Genomic DNA, 15,407 nt, shown 5'->3' with positions numbered 1-15,407 from the left:
TCCCCGGGGTAATCCCACACCAACTGTGGGGAGCGACACCATCCCGGCTGCGATCTTCACCATCAACCCCGGAGAGCAGCACTCGCAGTGGCGGCCCATCCCTGGCCATGTACCACAGGTGGCGTCATGATCATAAAAGACTTTCGTCACTACCATCCCCATCCTCTATCCTTCCTCCCATCCACCGCCTTCCCTCCCTCCTGTACGTCTCGGGGTCACGATTCCGGGCCAGGCCAGCCCGTGACGACGCAGAGGATCTGCAACCCCCGGCCCGGCGACGTGTCGGGTGAAAACCCCCTCGACCCTGGGGTGTTATAGAAGCCCCTAGATTCCCCTTTTATTGCACCCATAAAATATGATGCCAACAAAAGTGCCCCCAAACACATTATGACACCCCCAGAGTGAATTCCTTCAGAGTAGCCTCCACATGCACAGAATTATGACCATATTGTACCCCCAGCAAACTATGGTGACTCCTACACAGCCATCCAAACAGTATTGTCAGGGCCAGGCGGTCGGGCAGACCCAGGAGGTGGATCCACTGGGCCGAACTCTAAGATGGTGGTAAGGAGTCCGGTAGCTGAAGCACTATGGGCAGTAGAACAGTCCGTGCCAGTGAGTGTAACGAAGGAGTCCCTGGGACCGCGGAGTCACAGATGGTAGTCCGGGTGACGTAGCTCAGGTTCGGAAGCCGAGGTGATGTCAGGCGGGGTCCGGAACCTTTGGAGCGAGATGACGGGTCACCGCAGGGATCCGAGATGGTACGGACTGTCAGATGGCAGACGGACAGCGTGCGGGGTTCGGGATTCAGCAGGACCGGATGGCGAGGCAGGATCAGCTCTAGAAGAGAGATACGTGAGTATGGCAAGACGACACAAGGAGACCTGACTCCTAGCTTGGAAAACACGAAGATCAGGCCCCGCCCTCTTGGACAATACACCCCTATATACCCTGTACCTGTTCAGCCTCATTTCCTGTTAATGGACGCTGGCCCTTTAAGAAAGGGTCAGTGACCGCGCGCGCGCCCTAATGCGCATGCGCGCAGCCCGGGTGCCAGAAGCCAGGGAAGGAGGCTGAGAAGAGGACGCAGGGGAGCCGGCCAGGGCCTGGGAGGCCGTCGGGCGCCGCGATCGGAGACCAGGGGGCCTGGGAAGGACGGGCACCGGAGCCAAGGACCCGGGGAGCGTGGCAGGTGAGCCGGGGAGCGGGGCTGAGGACCCGGGGAGCGGAGCGGAGGACCCGGGGAGGGGAGCCAAGGACCCGGGGAGCGTGACAGTACCCCCCCCCACGCCCCCCTCCCCGCAACCGGGACATGAAGGCACGGATCAGAGGAGTGCCCACGTTCTCCCTGGGCTCCCAGGACCTATCCTCAGGACCATACCCCTCCCAGTCCACCAGGAAGAACTGTCGACCTCGTACGGTCTTCATGGCCACGATATCCCTTACCGCATAGATGTCGTCATCGGCAATAGGTGGAGGAGCCGGACTGGCAGCAGCGGAGAAGGGACCAAGGACAACCGGCTTGAGCAGGGAGACGTGGAATGAGTTGGGTATCCTCATCGTGGCCGGGAGCTGTAGCTTGTAGGAGACCTCATTGATCTTGGCGAGGACCTTAAACGGCCCGATGTAGCGAGGACCCAGCTTGTAGGAAGGTATCTTCAATCGGATGTACTGGGAAGCAAGCCAGACCAGGTCACCAGGAGAGAAACACGGAGGGTCCAGACGCCTCTTGTCAGCGTGTTTCTTCATCCGCTGGGAAGCGCGTCCAAGGGACGCCTTGACAGAGTCCCAAATGGTAGCGAAGTCACGGGCTACAGTATCAGCCGCAGGGACATCCGAAGAAGAGGATATAGGCAATGGAACGGAGGGCTGAAGTCCGTAAACGACATGGAAGGGAGATTTGGAGGACGACTCACTGATGTGGTGGTTATGTGAGAATTCAGCCCAAGGCAGAAGCGTGGACCAGTCGTCGTGATGGGTGTTGACATAGTGACGTAAGAAGGATGTCAAGATTTGATTGACCCTCTCCACTTGGACATTAGACTGAGGATGGTATGCGGAAGAAAAGTCCAGAGTTACTCCCAGGTGTTTGCAGAGCGCCCTCCAGAAGCGGGAGGTGAACTGAGTTCCTCTGTCGGACACGATGTGGGATGGAAAGCCATGCAAGCGGAAGATGTGATGGATATAGGCTTCCGCGAGTTCCTGAGCAGAGGGCAGTCCAGCCATGGGGATGAAGTGGGCCATTTTGGAGAACCGGTCCACCACGACCCATATGACTGTGTGTCCAGAGGATAATGGCAAGTCCGTAATAAAGTCCATCGCAATGTGTTGCCAGGGAACTGAGGGTATAGGCAGAGGCAGAAGACGGCCATAGGGCAGGTGTTTGGGCGTCTTGTTTCTGGCACAAGAGGAGCAGGCAGAGACAAAAGCAGCGACGTCCTTGCGAAGGGATGGCCACCAGTAATGGCGTGCAATCGCACCCCATGTTCTCTTCTGGCCTGCATGACCGGCTGTTTTTGAGGCATGACCCCAGTGTAACACTTTTTGCCTGTCAGTCTCAGAGACATAGGTCTTTCCGGGCGGTATCTGGGCCAGGGTGACAGGGGCCACCGAAATGATCTTGCTAGGAGAGATGATGGGTTGGGTAGTCTCTTCCTCCTGTTCCATGGGCATGAAAGACCTAGACAAAGCATCAGCGCGTACGTTCTTGTCCGCGGGTCGGAAATGGAGCTGGAAGTCAAACCTGGCAAAGAATAGGGACCACCTGGCTTGCCGTGGGTTCAGTCGCTGAGCGGACCGCAGGTATTCCAGGTTCTTGTGGTCCGTGTAGATAATCACGGGGTACACTGCTCCTTCCAGGAGGTAGCGCCACTCCTCCAGAGCCAGTTTGACCGCCAATAGTTCTCGGTCACCGATGGTGTAATTGCGTTCAGGTGCTGAGAAGCTCTTGGAGAAGAAACCGCACGTCACCATCTTGCCGGAGGAGGACTTCTGCATGAGCACTGCTCCGGCTCCCGAGGAGGAGGCATCCACCTCCAAGGTGAACTGGCGGTTTAACTCCGGACGGTGGAGTACAGGCGCGGAGGCAAATGCTCGCTTCAGTGAGCAAAACGCGGCGTCGGACGCAGGTGACCAGTCCTTTGGATTAGCCTCCTTTTTGGTCAAAGCGGAGAGAGGAGCAGTCAGGGCAGAGAAGTGAGGGATAAACTGGCGGTAGTAGTTGGCGAATCCCAGGAACCGTTGGATTGCCTTCAGTCCAGAAGGGGGAGGCCAGTTGAGTATGGAGGAGACCTTCTTTGGATCCATCTGCAGTCCAGTGCCCGAGATGATGTATCCCAGGAAAGGGAGAGAAGACTGCTCAAAGACACACTTCTCATATTTGGCGTAGAGACGATTCTCTCTCAGTCTTTGTAGAACCAGCTGTACGTTCTCTCTGTGGGTCTGGAGGTCCGGAGAGTAGATAAGGATGTCATCCAGATAAACTACTACACAGATGTAGAGAAGGTCCCGGAATATGTCGTTCACCAATTCTTGGAAGACTGCTGGTGCGTTACACAAGCCGAAGGGCATCACGCAGTATTCATAGTGCCCATCGCGAGTATTAAACGCGGTCTTCCATTCGTCCCCGGAGCGGATACGAACTAGGTTGTATGCACCCCGCAGATCCAGCTTGGTGAACACACGGGCTCCTCTGAGCCGGTCGAACAATTCGGGGATGAGCGGCAGAGGGTACTTGTTTTTGACGGTGATCTGATTCAGACCCCGGTAGTCGATGCATGGGCGTAGGTCACCCTCTTTCTTCTTAACGAAGAAGAAGCCCGCTCCCGCAGGAGAGGAGGATCTCCGGATGAATCCCTTTGCCAGGCTCTCTGTGATGTAGGTAGACATGGCCCTGGTTTCGGCGGGAGACAACGGATATATCCGTCCTCGAGGTGGTGTTGTTCCTGGGAGCAGGTCGATGGCACAATCGTAGGGACGGTGTGGCGGAAGTACCTCAGACTCCTTCTTGTCAAAAACGTCTGCGAAGGACCAATAGGCCGAGGGCAGTTCCGGTAGGTTCTCTGGAACCGGAGGTCGTCGGATGGGTTGTATGGATTTCAGACACTTCTCATGACAAGCAGGGCCCCATCGGGTGATTTCGCCAGTACCCCAGCTGACTGATGGTTCGTGTGTCCGCAACCAGGGAAGTCCCAGCAGGATTTGATGGGACATGTGTGGTAGGACGTAGAGAGCGATGTTCTCGGTGTGCAGGGCACCGATACGCAGTTCGACCGGTCTGGTGACCCAGGAGATGGTATCAGAGAGGGGTCTCCCATCCACAGAGGCAATCACTAGGGGCTTCTCGAGTAGAGTAACAGGCAGCTGGTACTTGTCCACAGTGGCCTGCTGGATGAAATTGCCTGCTGCTCCAGAATCGAGGTATGCCTCAGCCGTGAAGCGCGTCTCTCCCGTAGACACTTGCACAGTCCACATAACCGGATCTGAGAGAGTCCCAGCACCTAGGGTGGCCTCTCCTACCAACCCTAGGCTTTGGAGTTTCCCGGCCTTTCTGGACAGGAGCGTAGGAGGTGTGTTCCCTCTCCGCAGTAAAAGCAGAGGCCCTTGGCGAGCCGCTCTGCTCGACGTTGTTCAGACTGTCGTACTCGGTCGATCTGCATGGGCTCGTGGACGGGAATCCCAGCTGTTGATGACTGAGGTACGGAGGGCTTCTGTGGAGGAGAAGAATGCCGTACCGGACGTCTCTCACGAGACAGCTCTTTGGAGCGCTCCTGAAAACGAATGTCCACTCAAGTTGCTAGGGCAATCAGGGCATCTAGGGTGGAGGGCACGTCACGACCCGCCAACTCATCTTTGATGCGACTCGAGAGTCCCTCCCAGAAGGCGGCGGTTAGGGCCTCATTATTCCACCCGAGTTCTGAAGCCAAAGTGCGGAAACGGATGGCGTATTGGCCCACCGTCAGTGTTCCTTGACGTAATCGGAGAAGAGATGAAGCAGACGCAGAGGCGCGTCCCGGATCGTCAAAGGTGCTGCGAAAGGCCTGCAGGAACTCTTGAAGATCCTTGGTCATAGGATCCTCCTTCTCCCACAACGGGTTCATCCACGCCAGTGCCTCGCCCTCCAGGTGAGACATGATGAAGGCGACCTTGGCTTGGTCGGAGGCAAACAGATGTGGCAACTGCGTGAAATGGAGGGAGCATTGGTTTATAAACCCCCTGCAGGTCTTGGGATCTCCGGCGTACCGGGGTGGTGAGGCCAAACGCAGTCGGGAAGCATCCGAAGAGGCAGCCACGGGAGCGGGGGACGTGGCTTGACTAGTGGCGGCTTTGGATGTTGAAGACGTGACTGCCGCTTGTAGCGTGGTCAGGCGAGTGTCCACGGACGTCATAAAGTTCAGCATGCGGGTCTGGACTTCACGCTGGCGTTGGAGTTCCTCTTGCAAGGCCGCTAGTGCTGCAGCGGGATCCATGGCCTGATCTTACTGTCAGGGCCAGGCGGTCGGGCAGACCCAGGAGGTGGATCCACTGGGCCGAACTCTAAGATGGTGGTAAGGAGTCCGGTAGCTGAAGCACTATGGGCAGTAGAACAGTCCGTGCCAGTGAGTGTAACCAAGGAGTCCCTGGGACCGCGGAGTCACAGATGGTAGTCCGGGTGACGTAGCTCAGGTTCGGAAGCCGAGGTGATGTCAGGCGGGGTCCGGAACCTTTGGAGCGAGATGACGGGTCACCGCAGGGATCCGAGATGGTACGGACTGTCAGATGGCAGACGGACAGCGTGCGGGGTTCGGGATTCAGCAGGACCGGATGGCGAGGCAGGATCAGCTCTAGAAGAGAGATACGTGAGTATGGCAAGACGACACAAGGAGACCTGACTCCTAGCTTGGAAAACACGAAGATCAGGCCCCGCCCTCTTGGACAATACACCCCTATATACCCTGTACCTGTTCAGCCTCATTTCCTGTTAATGGACGCTGGCCCTTTAAGAAAGGGTCAGTGACCGCGCGCGCGCCCTAATGCGCATGCGCGCAGCCCGGGTGCCAGAAGCCAGGGAAGGAGGCTGAGAAGAGGACGCAGGGGAGCCGGCCAGGGCCTGGGAGGCCGTCGGGCGCCGCGATCGGAGACCAGGGGGCCTGGGAAGGACGGGCACCGGAGCCAAGGACCCGGGGAGCGTGGCAGGTGAGCCGGGGAGCGGGGCTGAGGACCCGGGGAGCGGAGCGGAGGACCCGGGGAGGGGAGCCAAGGACCCGGGGAGCGTGACAAGTATATTGGCCCCCACACTGATCTCCAAATAACATAATGGCCTCCATAAAGCCCTCCAATCAGTATAATGACCCCCTACATAACCCTTCAAACAGTATAATTCACATGCCACATAGACCTCCTATAGTATAATTTTCCATCACATAGCCCTACAAACAGTATATTCTCCCCCACACAACCCTTGACACAGTATGATGGAACCCACACATCACTTCACACTGTATAATTTCTCGCATACAGTATAGTGGCCCCCACTAGCATTTCAGATGGTATAATAGCCCCCACATAGTCCTTCAAACAGTATAATGGCCCGCTACATAGCCCTCCAAACTGGGCAAACTGCCCTAGTCTTTCTGTTGTGCTAGAAGACAGCGGTCCCTGGTGGTCGAAAACCGATATCACTACAGATAATTTCTGCAGAAATGAAATTGATATATCCTTAGCACAGCCAATTTTATGTGGACACAGCCAATTTCATCTATATCATACTGATGAGCAAGTACATATCTTCAACCACAGAGGATGAGGTTTGTTTCATCACCTTGCAAGTGTCATCTTCAGACAGGTATTTTTGTACCACTCTTTGCCCTTTGACAAACAAATTGTCTTCTGGTATTATGACTCATCAATCCAGAACTCCTCCTACCATTTTTCGGTACCCTAGTTCCTATGTTTTTGTGCATAGTTGATTCGCTTAGCTTTGTTTCCTTATGGAACGTATGGCTTTTTCGCTGCATTTCTTCCATCAGGACTACTTCTGGCCATAATACTCTGAACAATAGATTGGTATTAGGTCCCACTGGTTGCTGACAGTTATGAGCTGATGGCCCTGTTAGATATCTTACAATTTTGAAAGGACGTATGCTATTCAGAACTTTTGTATGTCTTCTGCTGTGCTCTGTCTTGCCATTATGGCATGTGACATAAAAGAAGAATAAGGAGTTCTTGAGGTAATCATATGGCCCCCTAAAGCTCTAATTGCAACATCATGAAGTCTGTATACATGAAGAGACATAAGGATTTTCATAAGCCTACATTAAAAGAAGATCTGTGGTTTGTTCTTCAAGATGTTTGGTGCAACCTCCCTGCAAAATTCCTTTAAAACCTATGTGAAAGTGTACCAAGAATTTATTGTGTTTTGAAGGTAAAGGTTGGTCAATGATCACCAATAGAGGCAAACCATGTGGCCACTATGGGGCACATCAGTGGGGGTCTTGGAGCAAGTGACGGCATTGACCCGCCCGGCTTTGCACTTTCAACTGTATTGGCATTGTGGATGCTGATGTGGCGCCCCTGAGGCTACCGTTGCCGCAGAGGTACTCCACCTCAGCCAGAGGTGTGGTGCCCCATCCTGGGTAAGAAAGAGGCCATCTACAGGCTCACGTACCAAAAACCAGCACACACCCAATTATTAGCTCACACATTAGATCACGGCCCGGGAAGGTCCCATTAATGCTTAGCGACCAGTAGTCTGGTTATGGCACTTAAGCCCTGTGCACTGTCTCTAGAATCAGGCAGGGGGTGAAGCTTGGTGGGTAAGCTGTTTGAGGTAAAATGGCCGGAGCTAAGTTTGAAAAGTTGACCGTTGACAGAGTCAGTCAGGAGCAGGGAAGAGACCGACTAGGAGTCCGGAATCTGGGGGTCTTCCTCAACCCTGGTGATGTTGAATAGAGAATCCCAGATAATAATGTGAGGGGTGCCAGATTCCCCTTTAGTCTTGGTCCACAAGCAACAACTCCCGGTAGAGGGATTTATTTGCGGTCCCTAGGCTAGGAAGTGAGTCCAGGACTTTCTAGTAACACCGGAGGCCAGGGTGGCTGTACGCACCTTTGGACCACAAGCACACACGAATCCGCTGGAAGGGGGTCACAGAGGATCAGGGAGCCAAGCAGGCAGAATTCCCTTTGAGGGTCCGCGACCCCTGGCTCAGGGCAGTGTGTATGGAGGCGCAGGACCGGCGGGAGAGAATCAGCAAAGACGAGACAACCAGGAAAGGCAAACAATGGAGAACCAATACTGGCCACAGACTTACTTGGGATCAGCAGATGCTCATCACTGGGGAGCCCAACATACCGTGTTGGACTAATCTGGCTGTTAACTGAGAACCGATACAGTGAGTAAAAGACTGTTATTGCAAAGCCCCAGTGTCACTTCCATTCCTCCTGCGTCACAGCCTGCCCTCATAGACTTTTCATATTTCCAACGGTCGCCCCGGGGTCCAACTCCATCTGTGGGGAGCAAGATTATCTCAGCTGCGCCATCATCATCTGCCCCGTGGAACACGCAGTGCAGTGGCGGCCCACATAGCCACAAAACCACAGGTGGCGTCACGAACTATAAAATCTCTAAAATACAACTACCATCATTATCCCCTTTATTGTTTAAAAGACATCGCCAGGGTCACGGAGCCGGACCCCGCCACCGCTGACATCCCTGGACTAGTCCGGCCCGGTTCCGAGTACCTCCGGTCCTGGGGCTAGGCATGTCACTGATACAGTTTAAAGCAATGATGGAACAGTGAGCCATCAGCTTCATCCTCCATCATTCTCTCTCTGTATCTGAGCTCTGATGTCTCAGTTCATTGGACACGTTGATGCCACTACATTGCTCCTGCTGTACTGAGCTGCGCTTCAGATCACTTACTGCCGGGACCAGAACAGTGAGAAAAAGGGGAGAGGTGAGTATTTTATTTATGTATTAGGGCCTATTATATCACATGGCAGGCTATTTGGGGCCAATTATGTTATATTACACTCAGGAAAGGAAATTGCAGCCATTTTAAGGAGGTGATGTGTATTTGTGTAATGAGGGAAGGTGTGGCCTAGCGATATCAACACCCAATATCAAGGTGTGTGGAATTTTTAGCAACTTTTTTCCTCAGGGAAAATGGACCAAAAAATTTTGATTTTAAAGGAAAAAAACAGTTAAAACATGCACATTAACTGTGTGTCTCATTCCAGATCTGTAACCTCCCTGTATGGCCCAGAAGTGCAAGTTGTTCATTGCTCAGAGATATGGCCAAGTTAAGGAAAGCTGAAACTCGACCACAACTGAACAAGACATAAAAGATGAAAAATTAAATCTGGACCAAAAGATATCTGAAGACAGAGTTTTCAAAGGTTTTATGGATTGATAAGAAGACTGTAACTCTTCGGGGACCAGATGGATGGGGCTGTAGATGGGTCACTAATAGGCAAAGACCTCCATTTCGACTTAGATGCCAGAAAGAGGGAGGTGGTGTATTTGTATGGGCTAGTATTATTAAGGATGAGATAGATGGACCTTTTTGGGTTGAAGATGGACTCAAAATAAACTCTCACACTAAAGGCTGCTTTACACGGTACGACCGATTGTGCGATTTCACAATCGATCGTACCCGCCCCCGTCCTTTTTGCGTCACGGGCAAATCGCTGCCCGTGTCGCACAAAGTCAGTAACCCCCGTCACACATACTTACCTCTCGTGCGACCTCGCTGTGGGCGGCGAACGTCCACTTCCTGGAGTGGGAGGGGCGTTCGGCGTCACAGCGACGTCACACGGCCGCCGGCCAATAGAAGCAGAGGGGCGGAGATGAGCGGGACTTAAACATCCCGCCCACCTCCTTCCTTCCCCATAGAGCCGTGGTGTCACACGGAGAGGCGTGTGCTACCACGGAAACGATGGTCAACTAAATTAAACGATATTATGGAACCTAGCGAGCAGTACCCGACTCACGATTTGTGAGCGATACTGCATCGCTGGGAGGTGTCACACAGGCCAGCATCGCCAGCGATGCCGGATGTGCGTCACAAAAACCGTGACCCCGACGATCTATCGCACGATAGATTGTCTGGTGTAAAGCAGCCTTTACTGTTGTCAAGGAGTGGTACAAGAAGAAGTCTGCATCTTTCAAGAAAGCCATCATTTTTATGATATGCCATACTCTATCGCAGGCATTGAAATCCTTCACTGCTTGGCTTTCAGTAAAGGCCTTAAAGATGAAAGACTAATGACGTCGCCCCTTTCTCACCTAACTTAAACCCTATTGAAAACTTCAGTGCCCTTCTTAATCAGGAGATTTATGGTGAAGGAATACAGTTACCTCTGTAAACAGTATCTGGGAGGCTGTTAGTGCTGCCCAAAAAATTGATCATAAACAGATTAACTGACAGACTTCAAGGATGGAAGGCTTATGATTTTTATTGAAATGAAGGATGGCTATATTGATCACTGATATATTTTTTGCAATGTCAGAAATGTATTTTTTACAGTTTGAGTTGTTCGGTTATTATTCTCACTTTAACAGATGAAAAAACCCAATTAAGATGGTAAAATAAACAGCTTTCATTTAGTTGCCAAATAATTCTGCACAGATAGATATTCTCTTAAGAAAGAAAATAACCTTAATGTAATGCATATATACAGTATATATGTGATATAACACACACACACACACACACACACACACACACACATTATATATATATATATGTGACGCCCTGGGCAAGCCAGGGGTCACAGGTAATGACATCACCACACCCTACACCCCGGTTAGGCACATCAAAGCTAGACCAGAAATCCTTGTTGCCTTCCCCAGTGGCTGATGTCCACACCAGGGGGTGGAGCCAGGCGGTTGGTCTTTACCCACCAAGGAGTTCTCAGTCCTGGAGGAAGGAAAACACAGGCAGTTAGAGTTTGGAGGAGGAAGTGAGAGGAGTTGAGTTTTGACAGTGGAAGTGAAAAGAGGAAAGTGACAGCTTAAGAGCCTGAAGTTAGTCCGGGTGTGTGCCCCGGACGGAGACAGCAAGGTTAGCAGACTGCGGTGACTGACTGCAGGAGTGGCCTATCGGAGTTACCGTGAGGACCGCGGACGGGTGGTGGCCCGGCGGTACCGGACCGTTCACAAGGAGAAGCCAGCACCATTGGCAGGGGCCTTTCGGATCCCGGCAAGGCTAGGAGTCGCTGTGAATTTGCCAAATCCGTCAGTGAAGGGGACCTCCGGGTCTCCAAACAACTAAGTCCCGATTGAAGGCAACCGTCCAACCGTATGAGAGAGACACCGCCACCGCCAAGGCACCAGTTTCTCAGGGCCAGCGCCAACGGGCAAAGAGGGGCTCCTCCGGCCCATATCCAAGTCGGGGAGCGGGTTACCGTTGGGAACCCATCGCTACCAACATTACACAAGGTTCAGGGAAAGAGACAGTCACCGTTAACTACCGGGGAAAAGCAACAGCAGCCGTCCGTGGGAACCGTCTTTCCAGCCGTGTGTTTTACCGAGAACTGTGTCATCGCCTCAGGCTGAGTGAGTACCACCGTGCCGTGAGGCACAGCGCTGCCCCTGATACCCTGCACCTCACCAGGCCCCGCACCTGGCCTGCCATCCCTCATCCTCCACCCCATCACTGGGCCCCGGGACAACCAACCCCTACCCACGGAGGGGAGAACTAACAACTCTGCTGCTCCCTGTCACCGCTCCCGGGATCCCCATACAGAGCAGCGGTGGTGTCACCAAAAATCATCACAACCGTGGGTGGCGTCACGGACAATAAACCCCCAAAACCAAACCCCTGTTCACTCACGGGCGACGAGCGCCGCTCGAGTCCCCGGGATCCGGCCCATCGCTCGAGCCACCGAGCAGCAGCGGCCGCAGCAGCAGCGGTAGCCGGACCCGAGCAGTGGGAGAGTGCAGCGTCCCCTCCTCCGCCCGCGACAACTTGGCGTCACGAACAGGAACTTACCGCTCTGCCGTTGGGTAGAGGTGCGCCTTGTTGCCGCCGGAGGTGTCCGGCCAGAAAATTTCAGAAGCCGCCATCTTTGGCGCGAAAAGTTCCCGCTCGAGCGTCTCCTCGAGTAGTGGAGGCGCGAAGGCCAAAATCCCGCCCCGATAGAGGAGGAGCCAGAAAGAGGCTAAAGGGGAGGGAAACAAGATGTCTGCGCCCGACGGAGCTGCTGGAGGAGCAGCGGTCGCAGCCACAGTGGCACCCGTGGATGGGAATGGGCCTGCCCAGGTCCCGGCCGCGCTGGCGGGGGGTGCCGCGGTCCCAGCTCTCGCTCAGGTGATGCTGTTCTCCTTGCCCTATATGCCTTGCCCGGAGCTACCTGGCTGCCGCAGTACGGCGGGAAGCCTGATGCGTTACAGGTCTTCCGGAAGAAGCTTAGCCCGCTCCTAGAATTGTACCCCCTGACTGATAAGCAACGTGCAGTGGTAGTGTTGGGGCAGATAACTGGCGCGGCTGAGCAGTAGGCGGAGACCTGGGCCGAGGGGGACCGGTTCTCTGTAGCCATCATCTTTGAGAAACTACAGACTGCCTTTGAGACCCGTACCGAAGCTGAGCTGAGGATGCAGTTTTACCAATATCGGCAACGGCCTGTGGAAAGCATTCGGGACTACGCTTTACGTCTGCAAACCGCCCTCCGCACACTGAAGCGGGTGGACACCATCAATGAGGCGGACAGCAACAAAATGTTAGTAGAGCAATTTGTGCAGGGGATGAGGTCCTCCGAGGATCGCAAACAACTCGGCTGTGGGCCCTAGAACACCCTGATGTGGACTTTGCTGTGTTAAAGGAACGGGCCATTAAAGCTCTGCAACCCCCAGCTTCAGAAGTCTTAGAACCAGCCCCATGGCCAGTTGAGACGGCCCCCGTCGTGGTGGCCCCTGCCCTACCAGCCTCTCCATTACCTAAAGCTCCAAGCAGCACGATGAAGGAACTGGCTGCCCAGGTCTGCCGCATGGATGGAGATCTCGCCAAGATTCTCGTCGCACTCCAACCTCTGACCAGATCCCAGCGTTCAGCAAAGATACAGCTCGCCGACAGCCCTGAGGATGTTCCCTGGATGCAGCGGAGAACTGCTAACAACTCGCGGAACAGACCTCCAACCTGCTACAGGTGCAGCAAGCCTGGCCATTACTTCCGACAGTGCCCGTTAAACGAGCAACCCCTGGGGCCACGGGCCAATCCTCAGGAGTAGAACCCCGTGGCCCCCCAGACTGGCGGGACCGGTATATCGGGGCCCGGCCCATCATCCCCGTGGCTGTGGACGGCATACCGGTGATGGCTCTCTTGGACACTGGATCACAGGTAACCACCATACCATACACATTGTACCAACGGTATTGGGGGACAGACGAGCTGGCTCCCCCAGATACTAGTATAACACTGATTGCCGCTGATGGACTCCCACTGACCCAAGTGGGGTATAAACAAGTGGCCATGACTGTGGGGCGAGCTGAACTGCAACACCAGGGTATGATTGTGATCATGAATGAACCCAGTGATCATAACCCGAAGATAGTGCTGGGAACCAATGTGATGGAGCACTGTATGAGTGATGTGTTGTCCCTACTGCAGTAGTTGGCCGCCATGGCGGCGGGGAGCCGACAAAGGGCTGTGCAGCGTGAGATCCAAGCCTTGATGTACCGCCAGCATGTAAACTCGACGGGAGGAGAGATTGGTGGAGTGAGAGTGATGGATGTTGCCCCGTTGACTGTGCCCCCTAGGAGTGAGATGATGATTTGGTGTAGGGCAGCAGTAGGGCCTCAGGGGCGTGACTACCCTGCCATGATAGAGCCCATGCCCTCCGAGCACTGGCCCACAGTAATGGCCGCCCGAGGGGTGGTAGATGTAAAGAAGGGGAGAGTGCCCGTGAGGGTGCTGAACTGTGGAGAGGAAGAAGTCAGGCTTCCCCGGTACGCTACACTTGCCAAGTTGCTCCCCCTAGATCCCCACATCATCCATGAAGCAGCCCGTCCAGTTTCACTACCCACTGCCAGCACTCACCCGCACCAAGGAGAATTAGACGAGTGGCACGAACAGTTACACGTGGGCACTGACGATACCCCTAAACATCACAAAGAAGGGGTATACAGGGTGGTACAGGATTACGAGCAAGTTTTCAGCAAACATCCCCTAGACTTTGGGCAGATTAAAGGGGTCCAACACCATATCCCCACCGGTGAACATCCCCCTATCAAAGAGAGGTACAGGCCCATTCCCCCTGCACACTACCAGTGCGCCAAGGACATGTTGAGGAATATGAGAGAGGCAGGGGTTATCAGGGACAGCTGGAGTCCCTGGGCCGCCCCATTGGTGCTGGTTAAGAAGAAAGACGGCACCATGCGGATGTGCGTGGATTACCGGAAGATTAACCAGATAACACATAAGGATGCCTACCCTCTGCCCCGTATCGAGGAGTCCTTGTCCGCGCTGAGAACCGCAAACTACTTCTCCACCCTTGACCTCACCAATGGGTACTGGCAGGTGGCCATGGCGCCCGAAGACCGAGAGAAAACTGCCTTTACCACCCCTATGGGACTCTGTGAATTCAACAGTATGCCGTTCGGGCTGTGCAATGCCCCGGGTACCTTCCAACGGCTGATGGAGTGCTGTTTGGGGCACCTGAATTTTGAGACCGTCCTGTTGTATCTGGATGATGTAATTGTGTATTCACAGACGTATGAAGCCCATCTGGAACACCTAGCCGAGGTGTTCGCGTCCCTTGCCAAGTACGGGATGAAGTTGAAGCCCTCCAAGTGTCATCTGCTGAAACCCAGAGTGCAGTACCTGGGACATGTGGTGGGAGCAGAAGGTGTCGCCCCCGACCCCGAGAAGGTCACTGCCATCCAAGACTGGCCGAGGCCGACCACAGTGAGGGAAGTAAGGCAGTTTCTGGGTCTGGTAGGGTACTACCGTCGCTTCATCAAGGGATACACGAAGATGGCTGCCCCCATGCAAGACCTCCTCGTGGGACAGACCAAAGGTGGTAGACCCCTCGGAGCACCACTGGTGTGGGAAGAGAGGCATGAGGAATCCTTCCACCAGCTGAAAGCGGCCTTGACCGGGGAGGAGATCCTAGCGTATCCTGATTACAGCCACCCGTTCATCCTCTACACCGATGCCAGCAATGTGGGCTTGGGGGCAGTCTTGTCCCAGGTCCAGGATGGGAAGGAAAAAGTGATTGCCTATGCTAGCCGAAAGCTCCGACCGACTGAAAGGAACCCTGAAAATTACAGCTCTTTCAAGCTAGAGCTCCTGGCTCTGGTGTGGGCTATCACCGAGCGGTTCCGCCATTACTTGGCTGCAGCAAAATTCACCGCTTTCACGGATAACAATCCGCTGACCCACCTGGACACGGCCAAGTTGGGTGCGTTGGAACAGCGGTGGGTGGCCA

Source organism: Anomaloglossus baeobatrachus, chromosome 4 (assembly GCF_048569485.1).
Source record: "Anomaloglossus baeobatrachus isolate aAnoBae1 chromosome 4, aAnoBae1.hap1, whole genome shotgun sequence".
NCBI classification, from domain to species: domain Eukaryota; kingdom Metazoa; phylum Chordata; class Amphibia; order Anura; family Aromobatidae; genus Anomaloglossus; species Anomaloglossus baeobatrachus.
The sequence above is the reverse complement of the archived record's forward strand: the minus strand, read 5'-3'. Positions refer to the sequence as shown.